Source organism: Sorex araneus, chromosome 10 (genome assembly GCF_027595985.1).
Source record: "Sorex araneus isolate mSorAra2 chromosome 10, mSorAra2.pri, whole genome shotgun sequence".
NCBI classification, from domain to species: domain Eukaryota; kingdom Metazoa; phylum Chordata; class Mammalia; order Eulipotyphla; family Soricidae; genus Sorex; species Sorex araneus.
Genome location: NC_073311.1, coordinates 40364061 through 40384808, shown reverse-complemented (window position 1 = coordinate 40384808; position 20748 = coordinate 40364061). Strand labels below are relative to the sequence as shown.

At 45.5% G+C, this 20748-nt stretch overlaps 1 non-coding gene across 1 annotated transcript; it reads right to left on the bottom strand.

Moving 5' to 3' along the window:
* Positions 1–19282: 19282 nt before the first annotated feature.
* Positions 19283–19389, bottom strand: LOC129399285 (U6 spliceosomal RNA). The gene has a single exon (XR_008627036.1). It is a non-coding gene; the product is annotated as a U6 spliceosomal RNA (small nuclear RNA).
* Between the last annotated feature and the right edge of the window lie 1359 nt (positions 19390–20748).

Here is a 20748-nt window from a genome sequence, read left to right as displayed (position 1 = left end):
TCCAGCCCCAGTGTGGGCATTTGTAGGCAGAGCAATGCTGCTCCTGCATCTGGTTCCTGAAGTTGTGCTGAGCTATAGCGCTGCGGCCGTAAGACTCAGGTTGACCTTTTATCAAAGTCCATCTTAAGAGAGTCATCACCCCAGCTCTGGGAGCCAGATTCAGACTCGATAGGACATGCAAATCCTTTTCCCTCATCCTGATCTCTTGGTAAATTCCAACTTCCGTTTTTGGCACAGAAAGGAAAGGCAGACCAAGATACCAGAAGTGTGAATACCTAGCAGCCTGGGAAATGCTTAGAGACACGTTCCTGTCCTCTGAGGATTAGATTTGCTAAGCCTGATAACAAGATCTAGAACAAATACTTAAAAAAAAAAAAAAAAAAAAAAAAAAAGAGCTCTCCAGGTAATTCTCTTCCTCCTTTCTGTTCTCTGTGTGGTGTTGGGATTGAACTCGGGTCCTCACACATTTAAAGATTTTCTGTTATCACTGAGCCCCGGCCCCAAGCCCCTGATGATTCTTAGAAGCGGGCAAGTTTAGGAAGCAATGATCTAATTCAAAGATAGACGTGAACCAACAGAACAAACCTGACAGGAGTTTCTTGTTGTAAACTGAGATAACGGCATGCTTCTCCCGGTTTGCTATGGCTAGCACTATGTTACTAGAAAAGAATCCCTGCTGACCTGATTGCTTCAGATACACTCACGGGCATCTGAGCAACCATGCAGCGGGTAGGCACCTGCTTATGCACGTGGCAAACACAGGTTCAATTCCAAACACCGCACAAAACAAACTGGCGCTCACTTGTTCTCTGGCATAAATAACAGGTGAAGGCTGCCCTCCCCAGCATCAGCACAGCACACAAAACAGGCACCCTCCCTTGGGGGCTGGAGCGATAGCACAGCAGCTAGGATGTTTGCCTTGCATGTGGCCGACCCGGGTTCGATTCCCAGCATCCCATATGGTCCCCTGAGCATCGCCAGGGGTAATTCCTGAGTGCAGAGCCAGGAGTAACCCCTGTGCATCGCCGGGTGTGACCCCCCCAAAAAAAAAACAGGCACCCTCCCAAAACAGATGAAGAGAAGGGAATTTTCAGCCTCTCAAAGATGAACAGGTAGTCACAGACTGTAACCAACAGGAAATTTGGGGATGGCGGGGAATATGTAGACTTGGTAAGAGGAAACATGGAAAGTAATGCAGGAGTAAAAGCCACCATGAAATAGAGAATACCTAATACAAAGAAACACCCAGTGGTGCTCAGGGATCAGTCCTGTGAGGCTTGGGGGACTATATGTGGTGCCAGGGATGGAAGCCAGGTAGGCTATGTGCAAGGCAGGGGCTTTACCCCCTGTCTTATCTCTCTGGTTCCTAAAATAGTTTTATTTAGGAAAAATAAGGGGGAAAAAAAAGGAGAGAGAGACAGACAGACTGACAAAGAGTCAAACAGAGAATTCATGCACCCACCCTTGACCCCACCTTTAAAAAAGTTTCTTTGTACTTGAGGAGTGGCAGCACAGCGGGTAGGGCGTTTACCTTGCATACGGCCAACCTGGGTTCGATTCCTCCGTCCCTCTCGGAGAGCCCGGCAAGCTCCTGGCAAGCTACCGAGAGTATCCCGCCTGCACGGCAGAGCCTGGCATGCTACCCGTGGCATATTTGATATGCCAAAAACAATAACAACAAGTCTCACAATGGAGACGTTACTGGTGCCCGCTCGAGCAAATCAATGAACAATGGGAGGACAGTGCTACAGTGCTATGTCCTTATTACTACATGACAATGTTCCAGACTCATTTTACCTTTTTTTTTTCCTAAGCCAGAACTCGAATCAGCCATTTCTCCCAAAGAGCTTGGGTTCTGTTCAGAAGAGAACAGTGGTGCTGGCAATCTCCTCTGAGCACATGAACCCCAAATGTTAACCCCCCCCTCCCCGAACAAAAGTGAAGTAGTGAAGTTGGCCTCTTGCTCCTGTGAAGTCTGGCAGCAGCGAGGCTGCTCGCCTCCAAGAGGTGAGTCAGAGATCCGCCAGGCTTTCACACTAGGGCTCTGCACGTGACTTTAGGGATGGTCCAAAGGGAAGAGACAGAACAGGGAAGGGCACACCCGCGCCACTGCCTCCGGGAGCGAGTGACACATCGCCACTGCTCAGGCTCTTGGAGCGAGGACTGACTCTGAGGGCACCCCCCGGCTATAGAGGAGTGAGAAAGGGAGGGGACAGAGGGGTGCACAGGCCCCACTAATGCTCCTTCCTCACCCAACACAGTAGACCGGGAATAGAATTCATCTCTAGATTGTTCTGTAGCTTCCTGATAAGCATTCTTGGAAGGCAACAATGAGGTCATCAGGAAAAGAGGAGCAAATCTACCACGTACAAAGCTTTGAACATAGGGCAAAGATGCAGGAACTGTCTATAAAATATGATGTCGCCGTCAGAGAGATGGCTCAAAGGGCTGGGAATCGTGTTTGGCATGGGGAGACCTGGGTCCCATCCCCAACACTACATGGTGTCCTGAGCACCACTGGGAGTGGCCCCCAGCATTGCCAAGTGTATCCCCCAGATTAAGCACATCGATATGACTGACATTGTAAAATTTAGCTGATTTAAGGTTACTTCCTTGCAACATTGAGTGGCAAGCAGGGTCATATCTCTGTGACAGGTATTCCTAGTCCATAGATTCAGAGTCTTAAGCACTCAGATCAAAAGTGAGGACCGAGGGGGCTGGGCCACACCTGGCAGTGCTTGAAGGTAAGTCCTGACTCTGTGCTCAGGGATCCCTCCTGGTGGTGCTCAAACCTATACCTCCCACTTGCAGAGCAATTATTCAGCCCGTTGAGCTATCTCTCCGGCCTGGATTGACTTTCTGTTCTATCTTCATTTGGGGACCACACTTGGCCATGCTCAGGGTTTACTCCCGGCTCTCAGCTTAGTGGTCTCTCCTGGTGGGTGGGTGGCTAGTTTTGGGGGTGACTCTTGGGACAGGGTCACTCCAGGTGGTGACTAGGGGTCATCAGTGTCACTCCAGGTAGTACTGGGATCAAACCAGGGTTTTGCACATGGAAGGCACATGCTTCACCTCTTAAAACTAAGTCTCTGCCCTCTTGGTTTTCCTGCTGTCAAGTTGCTTTAGAGAAACTTGTTTGAGATGTGGTGCCAACTGTAAGTTCAAAGATCACTGTAGAGCAGTTGCTTTCTCAGCATTCATGTACTATGTAGCCTCTTGCTATAGATTTATGGGTCAACACAGACTACTTTGCCCTCCAGTTTACCTTATGTTCCATCTGCTATCAGAAGTTTTAGGAGCCAACAGTTAATTCTAAAATATTTTCGCACAAACAGTCTTGTTTTCTAAATAGCTGCTTTTAAAAAGAAGGGGTTTTTTTGTTTGTTTGTTTTAACCTAGGATGGGACAATATTGACATTCTATGAAGTCTGAAGAGTTAATCCAAAATTAATGGTGGAGGGCCAGGGAGATGGCTCAATGGTCAGGGTTACATGCAAGGCATTCATCAGAACCTGAGTCGATTCCTGACTCCCTGTGGCTTCAAGCACTTCCAGGTGTCGCCCTGGAGAGCCCTGGCACCACTGGCTCAGAGCAGCACAATATCTTACCCATTGGCCAAGTGTCTCCTGGGCCTCTGAAACACTGCCCTGGGAGCCCCTGTCCTCTCAAAACCAAAATTAGTGGTGAGGTATTTTATGCTTATTTTTATTTTCTTTGACAAATCTGGATTATAGTCATTCTATCAGGGAAAAATGAAAATAGCACGGTTGATGTAACAGAATGCACAATAGTGGAATTGCCTAAAGAGGCACTGCAGAACTCTGACGCCCCATGATAATAACTACAGAAAATGAGACCCAGCTTCAGTGCTGGAAAAGCCAAATGTGAGCAGGGGCCAGGAGTGGCTCATGGTAGTCACATGCTTGCTTGTGTGAGACCCTGGACACACACACACACACACACACACACACACACACACACACGATCTGGCTTTGAAAAGTTGAGGGCCCATGGATAAGCTCTAAGGGCTGGAGCACATGCTTGCTTTGTGTGCTGGAGCTCTGGGTCAGCCTCTGGCACTGCATGGTCCCCTGAGCACTTAGCCAGGAGCATTCCAGCACAGCCACATGTGATCCACAAAAACAAAACAACAACAACAACAATAATAATAATAATACTAGCAAAGGCAGAATCAGGTTTCTCATAATCTAGCATGAGAAGTGAGCTTTCACTTTGTGAAACTGAAACCAAAAACTTGGAAGACAGAGCTGGCAGCTGTCAATGTCTCCAAACACCGGGTATTGTGGGGAAGAGACGGGGGTGGGGGGGAGGAGTGTGTATGTGTGGAGTGTGTCTGTGTGCTGTGTGGAGAGTGTATATGTGGAACGTGTGTTTATGTGGTGTGTGAAGAGTGTGTGTTTGGACAGTGCGTGTGTGGTGTTGTAAGGGTGGTATAGGAGGTAGGGACGGGTATCCTGAGATAGTGGAATTGGTTAAACCAAATAAGCGGATGTTATCTACCACTTGATCCCTGAATCTTTATTTTTTTTATTTTTAGAGGGGTGCCCACACCCTGTGGTACTCAGAGCTTACTCCTGGCTCTGTGCTCAGGGATCACTTCTGACAGTGCTCAGGGAACCCTATGCACTTCTGGGGATTAAACCAGCTGCACGCAATGAATCATTTTTTTTTCAAACCACGTTTACATATTACTCTTCCAATTTTTGTTTTTCCTTCTTTTGGGTGGTGGGCCTCCCAAGTGGTGCCCAGTGCGGTGCTCACTGGCCAGCAATTCAGTACCAGGGCCAGAGGACGGGACCTTGCTCTGGGCTACTGGGGATCATCTCCACCAGCCCAGCAGTGCCCCAGAACCTCCAGTGCTCCCCCAGCACTGCTCAGGAAGTGTGTGGGATCGGGAATCAAACCAGGGGCAGGGATCTCCCTTCTGCACCCTTTAAAGCCTGACGAGCTTTCTGGACTTCCAATTTTTTATTTAAAAGGCCAAAACTAAAAGTTATTGTGCTGATGTCCTGGAGAGCCCAGGATTTACAACATGCAAGTAGGTAAGGGAAGTGGCTACTGGTCTTATAAGTTGTTTTGTCAACTGAAAATAAATTATCCTAAACTAAATTTTTCTTTTTTAAATTATCTCCTTGTCTTATTGTTTCTATATTTTTTAATTTTCATTTAATTTTTTGTTTCCTTTTTTGTTTTTTTTATTTTTATTTTATTTGGAGCGATAGCACAGCGGTAGGGCGTTCACCTTTCAAGCAGCCGACCCGTGTTTGATTCCTCCGCCCCTCTCAGAGAGCCCGGCAAGCTACTGAAAGTATCGTGCCCGCACAACAGAGCCTATCAAGCTACCTGTCGTGTATTGGATATGCCAAAAACAGTAACAATAAGTCTCACAATGAGAGACATTACTGGTGCCCGCTCGAACAAATCGATGAGCAACGGGATGACAGTGACAGTGATTTTATTTTCCTAAACTTGATTTTAAATTATTAGAAGAGGAACCAAGAGATAGATTAAAGGATTAGAGTTCATGTCTTTCATATGGGAACCCCAGATTTTATTCCTGACACTTCATGGTACCCCAAGGGCCTCATGTCCAAACCCGTGACCAGTGAACCCACCTTGGGGGCAAAGGATATAGCTCAGTGGTAGAGCACGCCCCTGTCATGTTTGAGGCCTTAGATCAGCCCCTGTCCTGCAAATAGAAAAACCAACTTGATAATAAAGTTCTATCGCTGTGCAAATAACGAGTCAAAATTCAGAATATATTTGCTATTTACAGATTTTCTATGACTATACCTTTACTCTCACTTTAGTATAATGATTGAAGTCAAAAATAATTTTTGATCTAACACACAATAAGAACTAAATTAATAGTAATTTGACAATTTAAGTGTCACTTACAAGTGCCAGTTTAGTTGCCTGGTAAAGCTTTTAATAGAAATATTATAAACAGGGAACTAGAGAGATTAGTACAGCAGGTAGGGCACTTACCTCCTTTTATACAGCTGACCTGGGGTGAGCGGTTGGGAGCTACAGGGGAGGTGGAAGGGAGGGGAAGAAAGGAGGGAGTGAGGGAAGGGAGAGAGAGAGAGAGAGAGAGAGAGAGAGAGAGAGAGAGAGAGAGAGAGAGAGAGAGAGAGACTCATCAACTGCAGTGATTTCCACAGCGACATCTAGTGTACTGTTTTGGTAAAATTCTTTAGACTGTGGTGTAGTCCCCTCTTTTTTAACCCCTGTAGTATTTTCTCTCCTGTAACATTAGGTTATAATAATGTTAACATTTATAATATTTTTGTTTTGAGGGTTACTCCTGGTTCTATTCTCTGGGATCACTCCTGACAGTGCTAGAAGACCATGTGAGGTGCCCAGGGTCTAACCTGAGTCTGCAGTGTGCAAGGGAAGTGCATTAGCTACTGTATTATCTCTCTGGACACCCTTGTTTCGTTTTGTCTTTTTTGTGGTGTCAGAGCTCAAACCCAGGTTTCAAGATTGCAAAGTTTGTGCTTTGCTTCTGGGTCACTTCCATGGTTTAATCATTATTTTTTAAGTCCCCATACCTTAAGCAAAAAAAGTCCGTTTATAATCATTATTATTTAAAAAATAATTTAACCCTGCTCCTACTTTTTCAGAAATTTTAAATTTTATTTTCATAAGTTTTTGCACATTAATTGATTACATTCAATCTTTAAAACAATTCCCACCACCATTACACTTTCCCACCAGCACTCAAGTCAGCCTGCCACAGGCAGATGCTAGATAATTTATTTTCTATTGCTTGTTATGAATATCATGCGCTGGTGTGCAGCTGCAAAAGTGGCCGTGCTCTTGCAATTCTAAAATTTTAAATAATTGGGGTCTGGAGACATCTCTGCAGTGAGCTAATCAGTTCCAAGATTCATTTGTGAGCTGCTGGATCGAGGTCGTTAATGCATTTAAATGGCAGCTGGAGGGAGTCCATGGGTGTGACAGCCAGGACCCCGAAGGGGTGCGGGGATGGGGAGAGACTGCCCGTCCCCCCAGCCATGTTCCACTTTATTTTTATTGTGGTTCCAGGGATCGAACCCAGAACCCCACACATGCAAGGCAAGTGCCCTCTACCGAGCTACCAGCCCAGTCAATATTCTTCTTCTTCTTTTTTTTTCTTTTTTATTTTTTGGGTCACACCTGGCGATGCACAGGAGTTACTCCTAGCTCTGCACTCAGAAATTACTCCTGGCAGTGCTCAGGGGGCCGTATGGGATCCTAGGATTCAAACTCGGGTTGGCCGCATGCAAGGCAAACAACCTACTTGCTGTGCTGTCGCTCTGGCCCCATATTATTCTTTTTATAAATTACATTAACAGAATGTGGTATTGGTTGAGTTTTTCACTGCACACATTTTAGCAAGATTCCTATTTTATGATAGCAGTTGATACTGCAGCCCAAATTTAGCTATGTTCTACCATTTTCTTTTTTAGGTGTGGGGCACACTCAGTGGTGCTCAGGGGTTACTCCTGGTTCTGTACTCAGGTATCACTCCTGGCAGTGACACAGGGGGCGTGCCGGGAATCAAACCCAGGCCTGATGTGTGCAAGGCAAGTGCCCTATCTGCTGTACTATTTCTTCACTTCCATATGTTTGTGATTTTTTTTTTCTTTTTGGGTCACACCCAGCATTGCACAAGGGTTACTCCTCGCGGTGCTTGGGGGACCATATGGGATGCTGGGAATCGAACCCGGGTTGGCCGTGTGCAAGGCAAATTCCCTACCCGCTGTGCTATCGTTCCAGCCCCACGTTTGTAAATTCTTAACTATTCAGAACTTTATTACCTTGTATGTTGCTGATCATGGTTCAAATACCCAGCACCACCTCAGGCATCACTAGGGGTCACTCCTGATCCCCCAAACAATGCCAGGTGTGGCTACAAATCCAACAAACAGAAAATGATACAGAGGAAACTCTTGGTAAAACATAAAAATGCTTTTAAAAAATGTTTTAGGATGGCTCCTCAAGCCCGTGATGTCCTTTGAACATATATCTCGCTTCTCTCTATGTTCTTTGCTTGCTTTTTCTGCTTTGAGGAAGCCCATATTCTCCTGTGAGTGGTCTTCCTCTCTTTCACTCTCCCACATCTTTCTAAGGGAGTTTCTCAGTGCAGGAATATACTTTAGAATTAATAACAGATGCTGTAGTGTAGTACGGTAAAAAATGCTGAGAGATCTCCAAAATCAAACAAACCGGGGCTGGAGTGATAGCACAGCGGGTAGGGCGCTTGCCTTGCATGCAGCCGATCTGGGTTCGATTCCCAGCATCCCATATGGTCCCCTGAGTACCGCCAGGGATAATTCCTGAGTGCAGAGCCAGGAGTGACCCCTGTGCATCGCTGGGTGTGACCCAAAAAGCAAAAAAAAAAAAAAAAATCAAACAAATCATTAGAAAACACTGATAGGAGCTGGCGCAATAGTACAGAGAGTAGGGCATTTGTCTTGCACCCGACTGACTCAGGTTTGATCCCCAGCATTCCATATGCTCCCCTGAGCACAGCCAGGAAAACCCCTGAGCATAGCCAGGAAAACCCCTGAGCACACCTGATGTGGCACAAAAAGAAAAAGGAGGAGGAGGAGGAGGAGGAGGAGGAGGAGGAGGAGGAGGAGGAGGAGGAGGAGGAAGAAGAGGAAGAAGAGGAAGAAGAAGAAGAAGAAGAAGAAGAAGAAGGAGGAGGAGGAGGAAGAGGAGGAGGAGGAGGAGGAGGAGGAGGAGGAGGAGGAGGAGGAGGACAAGAAGAAGAAGAAGGAGAAGAAGAAGAAGAAGAAGAAACCCACAAAAAACAAAACCAAAAGAAAGCACTTATTGGGGCCGGAGCGATAGCACAGCGGGTAGGGCGTTTGCCTTGCACGCGGCCGACCCGGGTTCGATCCCCGGCATCCCATATGGTCCCCCAAGCACTGCCAGGAGTAATTCCTGAGTGCAAAGCCAGGAGTAACCCCTGAGCATTGCTGGGTGTGACCCAAAAAGCAAAAAAAAAAAAAAAAAAAAAAGAAAGCACTTATTGATAATGTCACTTAATCCCCCCCCCATACACACACACACACACACACACACACACACACACACACACACCTATTTTATCTACTTGTTTTAGACTTAGGAAAACTGTTATTATCACTCTGATACCAAAAGCCAAAAACCCCTTAGTATTATATCTCCAATCATTGCTTTGTTTGTTTTGGGGTCACACCCAGTGAGGCTCAGGGGTTAGTTACTCCTTGTTCTGCACTCAGGAATTACTCCTGGTGATGCTCAGGGGACAATATGTGATGCAGGGAATAATACAGTGTCTTACCAGCTGTAATCTATCTCCAGCCCCTGTTTCCAATCCAATTTTTAACTATATAAGCCTCATTTTGAGATGTCAGGCTCCTTATCCAAAGGCAAAAGTGAATATTTAACCTGTAATTTGGCGATGACACCCCTCATTTCTCTAATCAAAGCTACCGAGCACATGTTCACTGAACTAATTAGCGTCTCAATGTGAGTGGTGACTTCACTGTGCTGCTTTGACATTCCTTTGTCATGATCACAGTTAAAACAATAGGCCCACAGTCAGTTCTGGGTTCAAACAGAACTGAGTTCAAAATTTCATCTGTGCCTTGTGGGTAGGGCGTTTGCCTTGCACGCGGCCGACCCGGGTTCAAATCCCAGCATCCCATATGGTCCCCTGAGCACGGCCAGGGGTAATTCCTGAGTGCAGAGCCAGGAGTAACCCCTGTGCATTGCCAGGTGTGACCCAAAAAGAAAAAAAAAATTTCATCTGTGCCTCATAAAAATCAACCTGTTGCTACTTTTTTGTTTGTTTTGGGGTCCCGTCTGGTGGTGCTTGGGGCTAACTCTTGGCTCTGCACTGAGGGGTCCCTCCTGGTGGGCTCAGTGGACCATATGGGGTGCCAGAGATAAATGGATCAGCCTGTGCAAGGGGATCCCCACACCAAGGTGATGACAACAGAGAGATGGGAAGGGAGAGATTTTGAACTATGTAAGGAGGGAATACACGATGGATGTGTGGTTTTAGACTATGCAGCCACCTTCCTGGACAAGAAACAGAGCTCTGCCCCCAGCAGCTTCCCTCACTCTCCCCTGATCTGTCCTGATTTCAATTCTTTCCTTCCAATTAGTGAGACTCTTCTTTATCTTTTTTTACACTTAAGTATGCATTTCTTAAACAATATAATCTTAAACTTTATACCATATTTTGAACCACTTTTCAACATAATTTGAATTATGTATTTTTTAATTATGATTTACATTTTTTGGTTTGGGGACTACACCTGGCAGTGCTCAGGAGCTACTCCTGGCTCTGTGCTCATAAGTTGTGCTGGGGATTTGAACCAGGGCTGGTGACATGCAAGGCAAGTGCCTTACTTCCTGTACTCTCTCCCTGGCTAGCCCTATTATGTTGTTTTAAGCTTTTATTGTTTAATCAATGTCATGAAGTTCTTCCATGATGTCTAGCTACAGTGCACTTTGTTATCTTCCATTATAAAAGCCTATCATAATTTATACATCTGTTTATTACTGATGAACAACTTTTACAGTTTCCACTTTTGGGAACTATGCTAGTACTTAAAATTTTTTTTTTCGTTTTGGGCTCACACTGGGTGATGCTCAGGAGTTACTCTTGAATCTATACTCAAATTACTCCTGGTGGTACTCGGGAATCATATGGGATGATGGGGTGGACCCCTGGGTCAGCTGCATGCAAGGCAAACGCCTTACCTGCTGGACTATCTCTCCAGCCCCTGAAAAGTACTTGTGCCTTGGGGCAGTTTCCAAAAGTGTGTGGTGCATGGACCCGAGTACAGGACTCAATCGTTGGTGGGTAAGAGCCACCTCGCCAGGCCAGTCCATGGCGGCAGCATTCAGACAGGTGAAGGACCGGAGACAGATGAAGGAACAGGAACCAGGCCCCAGGCTGATCAGTAGTTGGTTTATTTCCCTCTTTTTCCCTGCATAGTCTGATCTCTCCCTGAGAGCACAGTCGTAGTTGCCATTTTGGTCACAGCCCCAGTCATCAGAGTTCCATCATCCTACTCTCTTCATAGACCTCAAAGTCCTCTCTTTTGTTATATCCTCTTCCTCCTCTCAACGTAGTCTCATAGTCCTCTAACTTCCAGTCATCATTGTCATCTGGTTCTCCTTCTAGTCCCAAAAGTCTGTTCTCTTCCTCGTCTTCAATGTCTCCTTGTCCATTCCCCCCCCACACAATGTCTAGTCCTCAGCATCTAATCTTCAGCATCTAGTCTTCAGCATTTAGTCCCCCAAAGTCTTCAACATCTCGTTCCCAACAACTAGTCCCCAGCTTCTACAACATCTCGTCCTCAGCATCCAGTCCCAACTTTTTCGTTCCCAACCTCTAGTCTTCAATGTCTTCAACATCTCCTTCTCTCTTACTCCTCACAGCATAGTTATACAGAAATCATAAAGGGTGGGGATACAAAGCTGGGAGTGAGCATTATCATAACAATAAAGAGATGTAAAGCCTCTCTTTCAGGAGATTAACTCAAGGACAAAATCTCATCCGAGGATTCAGCACTCCAGATTACTAGGAGATGAGCTCAAGAGTGGGATTTCATCCAGGGTGTATTGTTTTATTCTTTCCATTGCGAGTAATCCACTTAAACATGTAAATTTACTTCTTATAATATTTTTAGCAATGTCATTTTGTATGAACACACTAAGAGGTATATTAAGCTTAAAGGTTGGCTCTTCTTGGGAACATCTTGCTACATATTCCAGCCCTCAGGTCAGATTAGTCTTTCCTAACCCCAGCAGGGTCCTTATTCAGCTACTTCTTTTTGGGTCATAACAAAGTTTGTCCATTACTGTAGGATGACATTACTTTGTCCTCTTCCCCCTTGCCACGAGTAGCTTGTACTGGTTTTTCCCGGAGTTTAGGCTTACCCCAGTCTCACCCATCAAGGTGTTCCCGAATCTCTCCCATCCCTTTGCTTAGCTGTAATCACTTCTCTATGCTCTCTTCACCAAAAAGAGTTAATCAGCTTCTCCCCCTAATCTGACTCTGCTAATTTGTAAGGTCAGACCTTCCTAGGTTACTGAACTTATATTATAAGTTAATATTGCCTTTCTCCTCCCCTTATGCCTTTTGAATAATTTACTTTAAAGCAATGTCCTTTTTGTATAGACACGAGAATACAATATTATGCTTTTGTAACTTGGGACTTAATTGGCTTAGAAAATTATTCATTCCCGGGCATCTGCTTTCTCCACTTAAGCCTCAGCTGCCCTCAGTTCCTAGCACCCCAAAAGCAGGGTCCCGACGAGGGACGAGACAGATCCAGGGCAAGTGGTGAGTGATGTGCTACCCTGGCATCGAGATGGGCCTGGCCAAAGTGCCTGGTTCTTAACTATAAGTTAAGAGCTTGATCATAGACAAATGCTGTCATGATCCAAAAGTAATGACGAGACTAGGACCCTGCTAGGGATAGGAAAGACTGATCTAGCCTGAGCACTGTAATCTGAGATCGAGATGGCCTCAGGGAAGCAATTCTATAAGCTTTAATGCATTTTTTATTGTGTCCATACAAAATGATTAATATTATAAATTCTTATATGTTTGCTGGATGAGGAGAGGAGAAACACACTCATGGGACTCCGCCCTTGGGTGGATCCTCCTGCTGAAAAAGAATTAGTCCTAGGAGAAGCATCCCCTGAGGGAAAGGAACCGTACCCTATTGATTGTGACCACACCTATGTGTAAGCCCCAATCCCCTTATGCTGGAGGGATTTAACTAGGCTGTAAGAGTGGGTTGGGGAGCACAGATCCGGAGATCCAGAGAGAGATCCAGAGCCGGGAGAGAAGCAGAGAGAGACTGAAATAACCTGATCGAGCAACCAGTTTGGCCTTCTTCCTTCCGTCGCCTGCCCTTGACCGACAGCACACACAGTAGTTCCAGAGCACCAAACGTGGGCGGTGAGACAGAGCCCTCGAGTGCACACGCCCTTCAGCGTGCTTTAGTTTTTTACAATGACTGTGCTCTTAACTTGTAGTTAAGTATTATGGAGTTTGGCCTGGCCCATTTCGATGCCATGGTAGCTCACACCTTGCCCTGGGTCCATCCAGTTCCTCATCAGGACCCTGATCTTGGGAGTGCTAGGAACTAAGGGCAAATGAAGTTTAAGTCAAGTAAATATGGATGCCCAGGAGTAAATATTGTTTGGAAGTCAGTTAACCTCTATGTTTCATAGCATAGCATCAACTGTCTTTCTGTGTCTATACAAAAACAATTGCTAAATAAACCATTCAAATGACATAAAAGAAGGAGCAAAGCAATATAGAATTTTTAGTGCTTGATGGAACTGGGTGTGCCTCAGTTGTGGGAGTGGCTCAATAAACCTTAAGGTCCCTGCAGGAGGAGCAAGGACAACCCAATGTTATCCAATGGTGCAGAACTTAAAAGAGTTTATGTTGGGCATGCATGTTAATACAGAACTCTTTCTTAGGATCCCCCTCTGTTTGACATATAGGCCAGCCCTCTTTCAAAGTGCACCAATTTAAATTCTCACTAGCGGCACCTGAGTATCCCTATTACTTTACATGACCTTTGAGTTTTACACTATTTACTTTTGGGCAGTTGTTTGATTTGTAAGAGTATCTCTTTGTGGTTGTGGTTTATAAGAACCTAATTGCCTGCAATACTGAACAGCTTTGAAAGTTATGTGAATAATCTGTTGAAGACTTCTGCTCATTTTGGCAAGATATTATCTTTTTATTTGTTAGTAGGATTTGAAAAAATATGTTCTAAAAAACTAGCCTTTTGTCTCCTTCATATGTTAAATATATTTTTCTTCTCCTAGAAGGCCTTTTGGTGAAATCAGGAACTTCATTTAATTTTTTTTTTTTGCTTTTTTGGGTCACACCCAGCGATGTTCAGGGGTTACTCCTGGCTCTTCACTCAGGAATTACTCCTGGCGGTGCTTGGGGGACCATATGGGATGCTGGGGATTGAACCCGGGTCGGCCGCTTGCAAGGCAAACACCCTACCCGCTGTGCTATTGCTCCGGCCCCACTTCATTTAATTTTTACTGTTTAAATTTATTTATTTTTTAGGGGGACTTCATTTTAATGTGCTAAAAATGGAAATGAAACCCAATTCTATGACTGAGACCCAAACATGAACAACTTTGTAGCTGTGTATCTCGCTGTGATTCAATATTAAAAAATAAGAGAGAAAAAAGAAAAAAGGGAAAAAAACCCAAATTTAAGTCATTACTGTTTTGATTAAAGTCTTTTGCACCTGGGAGGCTGGAGTGGACCTACAGTGGATAGGGCATTTGACTTGCATGTGGCCGACAAAGGTTCTATCCCTAGGATTCCGTACGGTTCCCTGAGTACCACCAGGAGTAATACTGAGTGCAGATCCAGGAGTAACCCCTGAACATTGCTTGATGTGGGCCTTTCCCTACCCTCCCACCCAATAAAATAAAGTACCATGTTAAAATTAAAAAAAAAACTTTTCCAGGGTTTGGAGATAGGTAAGTGGCAAAAAGTGCCTGCCTGGCCGGAGAGGCTGCTCCGCAGGGTAAGTACTTGTTTTGTACACAGAAGGTCCCAGTTCCATCTCCAGCACTTCGAGGTCCTCCAACACCACCAGCAGTGACCCCCATCCACTATGCTGAATTGGTTCTGAAAGCGTGTGCATTGCCAGCATGAGGCTGTGTTTGGTCACCAGTACTGACCCATCGCACCAAGCACAATCCTGGCAGCACTGTCACGAGGGACACCCCTGCTCCTCCCAGAGACCAAGTATGCTGTCCCCAGCAAACACCACAACTCAAGTGTGTGACCAGTGCAGCAGAACCAGGACAGCCACCAGGAGAGCTCGGAAACCAGGTGTGCATGATCTCCCATCACAACAATGATGGAAGCACAGCGGAGGGAATAAGCATAAACAAAACCAAACCCAATCCAATCCTAGCTCTTAAGAAACGCTTTGAAACAGCCTTGACATCTTGTTAGTTCCCTCAGAACAAAACAAATTGAAAACCTGACACTGGCTGTTTGTGTGTTTAACAAATTAGACTTGTTAGTTCTGGTATCAAAAATTATTTCCCTTTTAGAATCAAGTTCTGCCAGATTATTTGCAGAGCCAGGGACCACAGATGGCAGAGCTGCCAGGGTGGTACAGGGGCCCGTGGTGGCACCACATATCCAAATTTCAAACTCACCCTTACAAGCAGGTGCTTCCAGCCACCGAGCCAGTCCCTGACACCTGAGATTAATTTTTTTTGTTTTGTTTTTTGGGTCACCTGGCGATGCACAGGGGTTACTCCTGGCTCTTCACTCAGGAATCAACCCTGGCGGTGCTCAGGGGACCATATGGAATGCTGGGAATCAAACCCAGGTCAGCCGCTTGCAAGGCAAACGCCTTACCTGCTGTGCTACCACTCCAGCCCCCTGAGGTTAATATATATATATATATATATATACATATATATATATATATATATATATTGCTTTTTGGGTCACACCTGGCGATGCACAGGGGTTACTCCTGGCTCTGCACTCAGGAATTACCCCTGGCCATGCTCAGGGGACCATATGGGATGCTGGGATTTGAACCCGGGTCGGGCGCGTGCAAGGCAAACGCCCTACCCGCTGTGCTATCTCTCCAGCCCCTAATTTTTATATATTTTAAAGTAGGGATTCAATTCAATGTTTTTGGTTTTGTTGTTGTTATTATTGTTTTTGTCATGTGGCTCTTCAATTGACCCACCCTCAATGGCCTGGCTTTCCCCATGGCTCAGCACTGTCACCTCCCAGGTGACCTATTCAGCCTGTTTGGGGCCTCTTTGTCCTGCTCCACTGACCTATCTGTCTCCTATTGGAACAAAGCCACACTTCTACATTTCTGTAGCTTAAATAGGTCATATTTATCAAGTGGTGTCAGCTTTTTTTTTTTAAGATTGCCTCTAGCTACTTTTGACTCTTTGCATTAAAATCCCAAATTTTACATAAATGCAAGTCAAGACATAAGTGCTTGTCTTGCATGTGGGAAACCCTAGGTTCGATTCTTGGCACCCCCTAAAAATATAATAGTAATAGAGTCAGCTAAATTCAAAATTTTTTGCATGCATTTTCACATCAAAACTCTGCTTGAATTTTGATTGGTATCACATTGAACTTAGAGATCTCTGAGGGTGAGGACAATGAACATCTTTAGATTCACCCTTCCCATCTCTGAATATGGTATATATAATTTAGATTTCCTTTAATTTCTCACTTTCAAAATTAAGTTTCCAGTGAAAGGTCTTTATTTCATGTCTGATACTGTTTAAAATATTGTTGTGGGTCCAAGTCATAGTACAGTGGGTACGGCACTTTCCTTTCATATGGATGACGCAGGTTCAATTCCTGGCATCCCAATGGTCCCCTAGCATGGCCAGGAGTGATCCTTGATAATAGATCCAGAAGTGAGCCCTAAGTGATCCTTGATAATAGATCCAGAAGTGAGCCCCCCTAATTCAATGGGGGCCATTGAATGTGGCCCCCAAACCAAACCAAACCAAACCAATCAACAAACAAAATTCAAAAGAACCAGGCTAGAAAGATAGAACAGGGCATCCGATGCTTGTTGTAGAGCAGCCAACCACAGTTCAAATCCCTTGGTACCACAATCCCCTGAGCACAAGCCAGGAGAAAGTCCCGAGTATTGCCTCTCCAGCTTATTGTGGGTCATTTTAAACCATGATTGTGTGTTGGATTTGAAAAGAAGTACAGGGTAAATCACTGTATCACTGTCATCCCGTTGCTCATCAATTTGCTAGAGTGGGCACGAGTAACTTCTCCATTTGTCCCTGTCACGTTCAGAGTCAGGGGAATGAGTCCCATAATTGTTACTGTTTTTGGCATATTGAATATGTCACAGGTAGCTTCCCAGGCTCTGTTGTGCGAGATTCTGCTTTGCTCTCTTCCGGGAGCTTTGTTTTATAATCTCTGGATCTTGGCTGTTGATGAGATTACATGGTACCGCAGCAGTTTGTGGGTGTGACTACCAGCCACTGGAAAACAGGGGATCTGGGTGGAGGAAGCCCCATCCTGATCCAATCTGAGCAGGCTTGGAGATATCAGCCACAGGTCCCGCATACCTGGGTTCCTCTGTCAGTTCCTTCATGCGTGAGGCTCATCCGAGCGTGTGGAGAGTGGCCCTGAGTATGGCTGCTGCTGGGTTCTGGAGGTTTTTGGCTGCTGGGGCTCTGCTTGGGGCAGGGAGGGAAACTCAACCTCCTCCCCTCCTCCGAGGGGGCCGATGATGACAGCCTGGCATGGGGGCAGGGTAAATATAAAATTTAAATGTTTAAATGAATGGGGGCCAGAGTGATAGTACAGCAGCTAGGGCATTTGCCTTGCCTGCAGATGATCCAGGATCATTCCCGGACACCCTATATAGTCCCTGAAACCGCACTAGGAGTAGTCCCTGAGCTCAGAGGCAGGAGTAAGCCCTGAGCTCCACCAGGTATGGCTCAAAATCAAAAACAAGAATTTTTTTTCCCAATGGATAAAGGTTACTATTTATCAAAAATAGTAACAAAACGGGGACATGTTCTCTTTTATCCAATTCTAAAATGAATTAAAATCTCTCTGTAGACTGTGACTAAGCCCCATGCTTATGAGATCAGGGATGCTCATGCTCCAGGACCACCAGGCCCCCTCCCAGTCTGCTGAGCTCTGCAGATACAAGAAAAGGCTCTCCCCAGAGGGCAGCTGATGGCCGTGAGCCAGGCCTTTTGTCAGGGAACCTGGGTGAGTGCCATAATTCAGCTCCGGCTGGCCGCTGAGTCACTGTTCATGGTGTGACCTGGAGCCCTATGCCACACCTATCCCCACCTTCTCTGACTCAGTCCCTCCTGCCAACATGCCCCACCCTGCCCAGGGTCCCCTGAGCAACGTCGGCACCGAAGGTCCATATCCAGGTCAAGTTCAGCTGAGGTACAAAGCTCCTGTGGATGTTTTCTGCAGGATCTGCGGGTTGATTGCTGTGGGGCCCTGGAATGCGGACTCTGGACTGGTTCTAGATCCACATCACAGTACAGGGAATCATCAAGAGGAATCCTCGGGGCAAGTCGAAGCCACAGTCCCTGCCGTTCCATCTAGAGGATCCTTTGCAGGCCTCTCAATGCCTTCTGCCATTTTCTATATTCCAGCTACCCTTTCTATCCCCAGGTATTTGCTGCATTTTTTACTCCAGGGACATCTCAGTTTGGGCCCCACCGATTCCAGTCTGAAATACTCCTAGAGAATATTTCTAAATCTCAAGGATTGATACTCTCTTGTTCTCTTTTGTCCTCCAATCCAGCTTTCCCAAAGAATCTGTTACTACCTTTTCCTCAACCCGGAGAATTCAGTCCCACCTTCAGTTTCGCTTAGAATGATGCATTTTGACACATGACACAAGAACTAGTAAGCAATAGAGCTCAAACAAGCGGGTAGGATGTTTGCCTTGCACACGGCCGACCCGGGTTCGATTCCTCCGTCCCTCTTGGAGAGCCTGGCAAACTACCAAGAGTACCGCCCGCATGGCAGACCTGGCAAGCTACCCGTGGTGTATTCAATATGCCAAAAACAGTAACAAGTCTCGAAATGGAGACATTACTGGTGCCTGCTCGAGCAAATCGATGAGCAACGGGATGACAGTGATAATGATATTTACTTATTTATTTTCTGGGTTCCACTCAGTAGTGCTCAGGATTTGCTCCTAGTTCTGTGCTCAGGGATCACTCCTGGTCATGCTGCAGGTATGCAGGTGGTGCTGGAGAATCAACCCAGATCAGCTTTGAGAAAGGCGAGTGCCTTCCTTCCGCTGGACTCTCTCTGGGCCCTTCAGGGAGTTATTTTAAGACTGCCAGAGGAAAGGTTGTAAAGCATGAACAAAGGAAGGAATCTGGTCTTTCTTTATCTTCCAAAGTCTCTGTGGTAGCTCAACCCCATGGCTCCCTCCTAACCATTTCATATTCACCTCTTTTATACTAAGCAATTCATCTCTCCCAATATCTTCCCAACCTGTACCCCCAAATCTACTGAACAAAATCAATGCTCTTATGAGAGACAGCAGAGTTATTGTTATACAACAAATTTTCATGCCTTATTATTACTCTGAGGAAGGGACAGTGTTATATCATGAGTTGGTCTCAGGACTTCATCCATGTAAAGCAAGTGTTTTTGTTTTAAATAACATTTAAATGATTTCATTTTTTCTTCTTCTTTTTTTGAAAAAATATGGAATGCTTCACAAATTTGCATGTCATCCTTGTGCGGGGGCCATGCTAATCTTCTCTGTATCGTTCCAATTTTAGTATATGTGCTGCCGAAGCGATCACTTTTCTTTTTTTTAATAATATAGGAGTACTGCTATTTATTCAGCCATTAAATTATTTTTTTCAACTTTTTACTTACATATTTATTTGTAAACACGTTTGTTATTTTCTAAAAAATTTTTTATTAGTGAATCACTGTGAGGTACAGTTACAGACTTAAAAACTTTCGTGCTTGTGTTTCAGTCATACAATGATCGAGTACCCATCCCTCCACTATTGCCCATTCTCCACCACCAATGGTCCCAGCATCCCTCCCACCATCTCCACCCCGTCCTCCCCTGACCTCACCCTGCCTCTGAGGCAGGGCATTCCCTTTTGCTCTCTCTCTCCTTTTGGGTGTTGTGGTTTGCAGTAGAGGTATTAAGTGGCCATCATGTTCGGTCTATAGTCTACTTTCATGAAGCCTGCATCTCCCATCCCGAAAGGGCCCTCCTAGTATCCTTTACTTAGTGGTCCCTTCTCTATCTGAGTTGCCTTTCCCCCAGTATTCGAGGCCGACAGCCATTAAATGATTTCTTGATTTGTCCTAATCTTTCTTTTTTACTCAGATCCACATTGGAGTGCCATGAAAGAGTAATTTCCAGCAGGTGTAAGGCCCTGGGTGTTTGGTCCCCAGCACCACACGGTACCCTGAGTATCACTGGGGAAGCATTATGGGATATAACCCTGCTGGCTCCCAAGCATAGCCAGGAGAGGCTTCTAATCATTAAAAAAAAAAAACACACAAACTTGGGGCCCAGAGTGATAGTACAATGAGTAGGGTATTTGTTCTGCACATGTCCTATCCGGGTTTGATCCCTGGGACCCCACAGGGTCCCCTGAACACTGCCAGGAGTTCCTGAGCATCATCGAGAATAGTCCTCCCAACCTAAGTAATTTTTTTTTTTTTTTTTTGGTTTTTGGGTCACACCTGGCGATGCACAGGGGTTACTCCTGGCTCTTCACTCAGGAATTACCCCTGGCGGTGCTCAGGGGACCATATGGGATGCTGGGATTCGAACCCGGGTCGGCCGCGTGCAAGGCAAACGCCCTACCCGCTGTGCTATCGCTCCAGCCCCCAACCTAAGTAATTTTTTAAAAAGCCATATTAAATTGTATTTTTTCCTTTTAAAAATATATATATTTGGGGGCTGGAGCAATAGCACAGCGGGTAGGGCATTTGCCTTGCACGCAGCCGACCCAGGTTCAATTCCCAGCATCCCATATGGTCCTCTGAGCACCGCTAGGGGTAATTCCTGGTGTAGAGCCAGGAGTAACCCCTGTGCATTGCCGGGTGTGACCCAAAAAGCAAAATAAATAAAATAAAATAAAATAATATATATTTGGGGGGCAGAGAGATAATAAAGGAGTTTCCTTTGTATA